This window comes from Scylla paramamosain, unplaced genomic scaffold (genome assembly GCF_035594125.1).
Source record: "Scylla paramamosain isolate STU-SP2022 unplaced genomic scaffold, ASM3559412v1 Contig59, whole genome shotgun sequence".
Taxonomy (NCBI): Eukaryota; Metazoa; Arthropoda; class Malacostraca; order Decapoda; family Portunidae; genus Scylla; species Scylla paramamosain.
Genome location: NW_026973724.1, coordinates 23227 through 32500, shown reverse-complemented (window position 1 = coordinate 32500; position 9274 = coordinate 23227). Strand labels below are relative to the sequence as shown.

At 45.9% G+C, this 9274-nt stretch overlaps 2 non-coding genes across 2 annotated transcripts; both read right to left on the bottom strand.

Annotated features, from left to right (window-relative positions):
• Positions 1-630: 630 nt before the first annotated feature.
• On the bottom strand, positions 631-703 carry Trnaa-agc (transfer RNA alanine (anticodon AGC)). Its single transcript has one exon. It is a non-coding gene; the product is annotated as a tRNA-Ala (tRNA).
• A 6-nt stretch (positions 704-709) lies between these two features.
• On the bottom strand, positions 710-781 carry Trnaa-ugc (transfer RNA alanine (anticodon UGC)). Its single transcript has one exon. It is a non-coding gene; the product is annotated as a tRNA-Ala (tRNA).
• Positions 782-9274: the final 8493 nt, after the last annotated feature.

Sequence of the window (9274 nt, the reverse complement as noted above, 5' to 3'; positions counted from 1 at the left end):
GTGTTAGTATGTATTTGCGGTACGCATTTTTCTTAGCCAGAAGGCAGCATCTAATTTCATTGCTCCACCATTTCGGTTTGGTGTTTTTACCTTCCGTCTGTTTCGTTGCGGTACACACAAAAACGTTGTTTCATTTAACTTTTTAGCAAACACTTCCCATGCGTTGTTAATGTCTGGTGTTCCCAGCAGTTCATTCCACTCTATGGATGCAAGCTGCATGAGAAGGGGAATTTCAGCTGTGAAGTCTAACAAGTTTCCTGTAATAGAATTATCACAAAACAAAGGAGAACAAACAATTATCTCACAACAGGACAATTTAAAAATAGAGAAAGAAAAGTACCCAAGCTACAAGCACAAAGACAATAAAAGTACTACTAAAACAGAGGAACAGATGAAAACAGACGGAGACCTAGTACTGATATCTAACAAATGTATCACTGTGTTTGCGTCAAGAAGTGTTGTGTAATTTGTATGGAGTCTGAGCTGTACAGGAAAACACAACACAACAGAACAGAAACAGGTAAAACAAAATAAACTTAGCGACTGGTTTAACGATATGGGCTGCTGGTCCTGCGTAGGTCAGGTCACAACACGTCTGCTCGACACAAGCGGAAGGGCACGACTGAAAACTGGAGATGCGGGGCATCGATCCCCGTGCCTCTCGCATGCTAAGCGAGCGCTCTACCACTTGAGCTACATCCCCTGTTGGTGGAGGTGCCGGGAATCGAACCCGGGGCCTTTCACATGCAAAGCGAACGCTCTACCAGTGAGCTACACCCCCGCGCCGCGTATAAGAGGAGGAGGAGGACGAGAGTAATAAAGGTAATGTATATATGGAACGAGTGATAAATAGAAAGGGAATAAAAGAGAGAAAAGAAAAGATGAATAAGAAGAGGAAAAAGAAGACGATGAACAATAGTAGTAGTAGTAGTAGTAGTAGTAGTAGTAGTAGCAATAGTAGTAGTAGTAGTAGTGGTAGTAATAGGTTGTTGTTGTTGTTGTTGTCTTTGGCCTTCACTCTCTCCTCTCCCCTCTATCTTTCATATCCGCAGCTTTTTAAGCTCCTCTCTCTCTCTCTCTCTCTCTCTCTCTCTCTCTCTCTCTCTCTCTCTCTCTCTCTCTCTCTCTCTCTCTCTCTCTCTCTCTCTCTCTCTCTCTCGCTTACAAATTAGCGTTTCCTCCATTTTCTATAACTGTCTATGTATGTTCCGTAATAGTTCTCCTTGAAATAATTGAAGGGGTAACTAAATAAAAATGTAGAATTGCAATATAAACAGAGAAATAACCCTTTTATCACTTACTAATTGACTTTTCCTCCGTTTTCGTTATCAATACATGTCTTAATATCTTTCTTAATAGTATACGTTTAAGGAATTCAAGGAGAAACTAAAGAAAAAAAATAAATAAAATGAGAATTTCGTTACTCGTTTTCTATTTGATTATTTTACGTTTTCCTTGAGGAGCAGAAGGAGGAGGAGGAGGAGAGTAATGAAGGTAGTGTATATATAGAGAAAAAAGAAAAGGAGTGGAGAAAAGAGAGAGAGAGAGAGAGAGAGAGAGAGAGAGAGAGAGAGAGAGAGAGAGAGAGAGAGAGAGAGAGAGAGAGAGAGAGAGAGAGAGAGAGAACTGTTTAGGAAGACGAAGAAAAGAGAGGAAGATAAAAAGAAGAGGAGGAGGAGGAGGAGGTTTCTTGACAGTCATTTACCATAAGAGGAGAGAGAGAGAGAGAGAGAGAGAGAGAGAGAGAGAGAGAGAGAGAGAGAGAGAGAGTTTGGCATCACTTGGCACTCAAGTGACAGACAGACAGACAGACAGACACACGCTATATCTCAAGCGAGTGTTTGTGTAGGATTGGGTGCCGAGGAGGAGGAGGGGGAGGAGAGGTGGTGACAAGGTAAGTGAAGGAAGACGAGAGAGAGAGAGAGAGAGAGAGAGAGAGAGAGAGAGAGAGAGAGAGAGAGAGAGAGAGAGAGAGAGAGAGAGAGAGAGTTATCCAGTGGTGACTCAGTGGAAGTGCCGCGTTCCCGCTCCAGCCAACACCAGCGCACCTTTTGGGGGCGAGTCTGCAGACTGTGGAACGTCTTCGCGTCCTCCGTCCCTCATATCAGGGGGATGGATACCCAGGACGTGAAGTTAGCAGCACACCACTGGAGGGGCTCGTTCCCAACCCCCCTGCTAACAATATTAATACAAGTCTATCATAAAGAATGTATATATATGTATATATATTTATATTTGTATTTGTGTGTTGTGTCCCACCCCTAAAATAGGTTGCACACGGCAGTGCGCCTTCGGCTGATAATGTACCTATGTTTAAATAAAAAAAAAAAAAAAAGAGAGAGAGAGAGAGAGAAGAAGAAGAAGAAGAAGAAGAAGAAGAAGAAGAAGAAGAAGAAGAAGTAAACAAACAACACACACACACACACACACACACACACACACACAGAATGACCTGACAGCTACGCACTGCGGCAGATAGGTCACCTAAGGAGGGCAGAAAAGGGTGGAAGAGGAGGTCAGGTCACGCCTTCACACATGCAGAAGGAACAAGAGGAGAAAGAAGAGAAAGAGAAAGAGAAAGAGGAAGAGGAGGAGGAAGAGGAAGAGTATGACAATAACGTAACTGGTCCTGTGTATATTAACGGTAACATTCCATTGAGGGTCCATCTCTCTCAGTACAAGGAGAAGGAAGCATGAAAGGTAATACAGCAGAAGGCTCCTCCCCACCTACCACTTGGACGCACCGGGGAACATGAAAAACTCACAGCCAACTCTATATACAAATGGAGGACGACAAAGAGGAGGAGAAGGAGGACGAGGAGGAGGACGAGGAGGAGAAGGAGGAGGAGGAGGAGGAGGAGGAGGAGGAGGAGGAGGAGGAGGAGGAGGAGGAGGAGGAGGAGGAGGAGGAGGAAAAGGAGGGAGTTGCCATAAATTTTGACGAAGTATAGCAGTGTTTTGGAACTGATGTGGCGATTCTCTCTCTCTCTCTCTCTCTCTCTCTCTCTCTCTCTCTCTCTCTCTCTCTCTCTCGTGTGTGTGTTATGGAACTGATGTGACGATTCTCTCTCTCATGTGTGTGTGTGTGTGTGTGTGTGTGTGTGTGTGTGATCTACTGATATTTTCTCAGTCACATGAAAAAAAAAATAAAAATAAATAAATCAAAATAAACTTTGCCGCTATATTTTTTGCCCATACACAAGGCAAACAATAAATGTTTGTTCTCCTTCAATTTCCATTACAGGAGATGCCGACATGATGGCCTGACTTGGGAATTCATGTCATATGTATCGTCAAGACTATCTTAGGGGTTGCTTATATATGCTGCTAGATATGCAAACAGACAGACAAAGACCCTGAAAAAAAAAAGTTAAAAGAAACAGCCAAGCAGAGAGAGAGAAAGAAAAAAAGACAATTGCGGAAACAAATGGATGACCAGGTGGACAGAAAGAGTCATCCAGTCATCGAGCAGGAGACAGGCAGCCAGTCAGACAAGGACACCAAAACGGAAGAAGGGTAGACCCCCAGAGAAACACGCATAAACAATCCAATAAACAGACAGAGAAAAGAGTCACCGACAACAGCCGCAGAGACAAGGAGACTGTTACAAAACCAAGAACACGAGGACACCGCTCGTTCCTACACAGGTCACAGCATCACTGTCTAAATGGGGACAATTCATAATTATCCAGAAATGTCCGAGGCGTGGACTATAAAAATCCAGATTATAAATTATCGCTGTAATAATTATTGCCATGAAAAAGGACTACACCTACTTCTTCTAAAATTTGGTACAACACGATCAAAGTGGTGGGAAAGATGTTTAAAAATTTGTTTTCTCTCGTAAAACAAATTTGGACTTTGGTCCATCAATGGCCTTGCTGTGATAGAGACACCCATCACAACCGACCTGCAAAGCTCTTTCAGCTACTTAAGCAGACCGTTAACCAACGGGAGGTAAGAGGGGTCTCTTCGATAGCCACCACGGGCACTCTCTTCGAGCACCCGTCCAGGAGGCAAGGCGGCCCCGAGAGCTGCACGGAAAGTATAAAGGCACACTTTATTGGCGTAGAGGCAGTACAATAAGCTAACAAGCTCCATGTTACTGCATAAATACAACCAACACGTTGTGACTACATACAGCCAAACCCTTCGTTGTGGCTGCATCGAGCCAAACCCTTCGTTGTGGCTGCATCGAGCAAACAAGCTCGTTGTGGCTACATCGAAGGAGCGAGCTCATTGTGGCTACATCGAGGCAAAAATCTCGTTGTGTCTGCATCGAGCCAAACCCTTCGTTGTGGCTGCATCGAGGCAACAATCTCGTTGTGGCAACATCTAAGGAGCAAGCTCATTGTGACTGCATCGAGGCAACAATCTCGTTGTGGCAGCATCGAGGCAACAATCTCGTTGTGTCTCCATCAAGCCAAACCCTTCGTTGTGGCTGCATCGAGGCAACAATCTCGTTGTAGCTACATCGAAGGAGCAAGCTCGTTGTGACTGCATCGAGGCAACAATCTCGTTGCGGTTGCATCGAGCCAAACCCTTCGTTGTGGCTGCATCGAGGCAACAATCTCGTTGTAGCTACATCGAAGGAGCAAGCTCGTTGTGACTGCATCGAGGCAACAATCTCGTTGTGGCTGCATCGAGCCAAACCCTTCGTTGTGGCTGCATCGAGGCAACAATCTCGTTGTAGCTACATCGAAGGAGCAAGCTCATTGTGGCTGCATCGAGGCAACAATCTCGTTGTGGCTGCATCGAGCCAAACCCTTCGTTGTAACTGCATCGAGGCAACAATCTCGTTGTAGCTACATCGAAGGAGAAAGCTCGTTGTGGCTGCATCGAGGCAACAATCTCGTTGTGGCTGCATCGACCCAAACCCTTCGTTGTAACTGCATCGAGACAACAATCTCATTGTAAACACATCGAAGGAGCAAGCTCGTTGTGGCTGCATCGAGCCAACAATCTCGTTGTGGCTGCATCGAGAAAATCCCTTTGTTGTAGGTGCATCGAGGCAACAATCTCGTTGTAGCTACATCGAAGGAGCAAGCTCGTTGTGGCTGCATCGAGGCAACAATCTCGATATGTCTGCATCGAGCCAAACCCTTGGTTGTGGCTGCATCGAGGCAACAATCTCGTTGTGGCTGCATCAAGCCAATCCGTTTGTTATAGGTGCATCGAGGCAACAATCTCGTTGTAGCTACATCGAAGGAGCAAGCTCGTTGTGGCTGCATCGAGGCAACAATCGCGTTGTGGCTGCATCGAGCCAATCCCTTTGTTGTACGTGCATCGAGGCAATCGTTGTGGCTGCATCGAGCCAAACCCTTGGTTGTGGCTGCATCGAGGCAACAATCTCGTTGTAGCTACATCGAAGAAGCTCGTTGTGGCTGCATCGAGGCAACAATCTCGTTGTGTCTGCATCGAGCCAAATCCTTCGTTGTGGCTGCATCGAAAAACAATCTCGTTGTAGCTACATCGAAGAAGCTTGTTGTGGATGCATCGCGGCAACAATCTCATTGTGGCTGCATCGAGCCAAACCCTTCGTTGTTGCTGCATCGAGGCAACAATCTCGTTGTAGCTACATCGAAGGAGCAAGTTCGTTGTGGCTGCATCGAGGCAACAATCTCGTTGTGGCTGCATCGAGCCAAACCCTTCGTTGTGGCTACAAAAAGGCAACAATCTCGTTGTAGTTACATCGAGCCAATCCGTTTGTTGTAGGTGCATCGAGGCAACAATCTCGTTGTAGCTACATCGAAGGCGCAAGCTCGTTGTGGCTGCATCGAGGCAACAATCTCGATGTGTCTGCATCGAGCCAAACCCTTGGTTGTGGCTGCATCGAGGCAACAATCTCGTTGTGGCTGCATCGAGCCAATCCGTTTGTTGTAGGTGCATCGAGGCAACAATCTCGTTGTAGCTACATCGAAGGAGCAAGTTCGTTGTGGCTGCATCGAGGCAACAATCTCGTTGTGGCTGCATCGAGCCAAACCCTTCGTTGTAACTGCATCGAGGCAACAATCTCGTTGTAAATACATCGAAGGAGCAAGCTCGTTGTGGCTGCATCGAGGCAACAATGTCATTGTGGCTGCATCGATCCAAACCATTCGTTGTGGCTGCATCGAGCCAAACCCTTCGTTTTGTCTGCATCGAGGCAACAATCTCGTTGTAACTACATCGAAGGAGCAAGCTCGTTGTGACTGCATCGAGGCAACAATCTCGTTGTAACTACATCGAAGGAGCAAGCTCGTTGTGGCTGCATCGAGGCAACAATCTCGTTGTAACTACATCGAAGGAGCAAGCTCGTTGTGGCTGCATCGAGGCAACAATCTCGTTGTAGCTACATCGAAGGAGCAAGCTCGTTGTGGCTGCATCGAGGCAACAATCTCGTTGTGTCTGCATCGAGCCAACCCCTTCGTTGTGGCTGCATCAAGGCAACAATCTCGTTGTAGCTACATCGAAGGAGCAAGCTAGTTCTGGTTGCATCGAGGCAACAATCTCGTTGTGGCTGCATCGAGCCAAACCCTTCGTTGTGGCTGCATCGAGGCAACAATCTCGTTGTAGCTACATCGAAGGAGCAAGCTCGTTGTGGCTGTATCGAGGCAACAATCTCGTTGCGGTTGCATCGAGCCAAATCCTTCGTTGTGGCTGCATCGAAAAACAATCTCGTTGTAGTTATATCGAAGGAGCAAGCTCGTTGTGGTTGCATCGAGGCAACACTCTCGTTGTGGCTGCATCGAGCTAAACCCTTCTTTGTAACTGCATCGAGGGAACAGAAGGAGGCAGTAGACACCTGCCGAAACGATAATTACTCCCAGTGAGGTCTAAAGCACTCCGCTTTAGACATGAAGCACTGTTCAGGGGGTGCTGTGAACTTATCATTAAACCCAGCTGTGACCTCACTGAACGTTTCCCTTTGTGTCTCACAACACAAAGGGGCAGTCACAGCCTGCCCTCTAAAGACAACTCTCTTCCTCCACAGAAAACTACAAGCACCTAATAAAACACAAACCCTTCACTCAAAAATTTTAAAATCATCATGGCGACTTCTACACCAGCCTCGGAGTCCCCATCTGGGGAGGGGACCATAAATGTCCCCAGGTCGGACTGCTTTTCTGTCGACGACCCTAAGTGTCTTGACACCCCCCTCAACTTTTTCTTCATTAACTTCTGCAAAATTCGCGGTCTAAGATCTAATTTTCAATCTGTAGAACACCACCTCTCCTCTTCTAAACCTCATCTTCATTTCCTCACTGAAACTCAGGTGTCTGAGGCAACTGACAGTAGCCCCTTTTCTGTTCCCTCCTACTTTCTCTATCCTCATTTTCGATCCAAAGCTGGATGCTGCGTTTGTGTGCGCAATGACTTAACCTGCTCTCGTGCCCACGCTCTTGAATCTTCCGAGTTTTCCACCATCTGGCCTCGACTACAAAGTCACTCTCATACTAAATTTATCTGTGCTGTATACATCTCACCTAACTCCTCTGACTATAAGAAATTCTTTGACTACTTAACTTCCAAAATGGAGCACATTCTGACCCTCTTCCCTTTTGCAGAGATCTCCATTCTTGGAGACTTCAATGTTCACCACCAGCTTTTGCTTTCCTCTCCCTTCACTGACCATCCTGGTGAACTAGCCTACAACTTTGCTATCCTCCATGACCTAGAGCAATTGGTACAACACACTACTCGTATTCCTGACCGTCTTGGAGATACACCCAACATTCTTGACCTTTTCCTGACCTCTAATCCTTCTGCTTATGCCGTCACCCTTTCTTCTCCGTTGGGCTCTTCCGATCACAATCTCATATCTTTGTCTTGTCCTATCACTCCAATCCCTCCTCAGGATCCCCCTAAGCAAAGGTGCCTCTGGCGTTTTGCCTCTGCTAGTTGGGGGGACCTGAGGAGGTATTTTGCTGATTTTCCTTGGAATGACTACTGCTTCCGTGTCAGAGACCCGTCTTTGTGTGCTGAGTGTATAACACAGGTGATAGTGTCTGGCATGGAGGCGTACATTCCTCACTCTTTTTCTCGTCCTAAACCTTCTAAACCTTGGTTTAACACAGCTTGTTCTCGTGCTATACATGATAGAGAGGTGGCCCACAAAAGGTACTTAAGCTTTCCATCACCAGAATCTCATGCAGTTTATATTTCTGCCCGGAACCATGCCAGGTCTGTTCTCCAACTAGCCAAAAACTCCTTCATTAACAGAAAATGTCAAAACCTTTCAAGATCTAACTCCCCTCGTGATTTCTGGCATCTAGCCAAAAAATATTTCCAATAACTTTGCTTCTTCTTCTTTCCCTCCTCTATTTTAACCAGATGGCACCACTGCTATCACATCTATTTCTAAAGCTGAACTCTTCGCTCAAACCTTTGCTAAAAACACTACCTTGGACGATTCTGGGCTTGTTCCTCCCTCTCTTCCACCCTCTGACTACTTCATGCCACCTATTAAAATTCTTCGCAATGATGTTTTCCATGCCCTCGCTGGCCTAAACCCTCGGAAGGCTTATGGACCTGATGGGGTCCCTCCTATTGTTCTCTGAAACAGTGCCTCCATGCTTGCACCTTGCCTAGTGAAACTCTTTCAGCTCTGTTTGTCATCATCTACCTTTCCTTCTTGCTGGAAGTTTGCCTACAATTCAACCTGTTCCTAAAAAGGGTGACCGTTCTAATCTCTCAAACTACCGTCCTATTGCTTTAATTTCCTGCCTATCTAAAGTTTTTGAATCTATCCTCAACAGGAAGATTCTTAAACATCTATCACTTCACAACCTTCTATCTGATCGCCAGTATGGGTTCCGTCAAGGCCGCTCAACTGGTGATCTTCTGGCTTTCCTTACTGAGTCTTGGTCATCCTCTTTTAGAGATTTTGGTGAAACTTTTACTGTTGCCTTGGACATATCAAAAGCTTTTGATAGAGTCTGGCACAAAGCTTTCATTTCCAAACTACCCTCCTACGGTTTCTATCCTTCTCTCTGTAACTTCATTTCAAGTTTCCTTTCTAAACCTTCTATTGCTGCTGTGGTAGACGGTCACTGTTCTTCTCCTAAATCTATTAACAGTGGTGTTCCTCAGGGTTCTGTCCTGTCATCCACTCTCTTCTTATTATTCATTAATGATATTCTAAACCAAACTTCTTGTCCTATCCACTCCTACGCTGATGATACCACTCTGCACTTTTCCACGTTCATAAACCCTTCAGGAGGTAAATATATCATGCAGGGAAGCCACAGAATGCTTGACTTCTGATCTCTCTAAAACTTCTGATTGGGGCAGA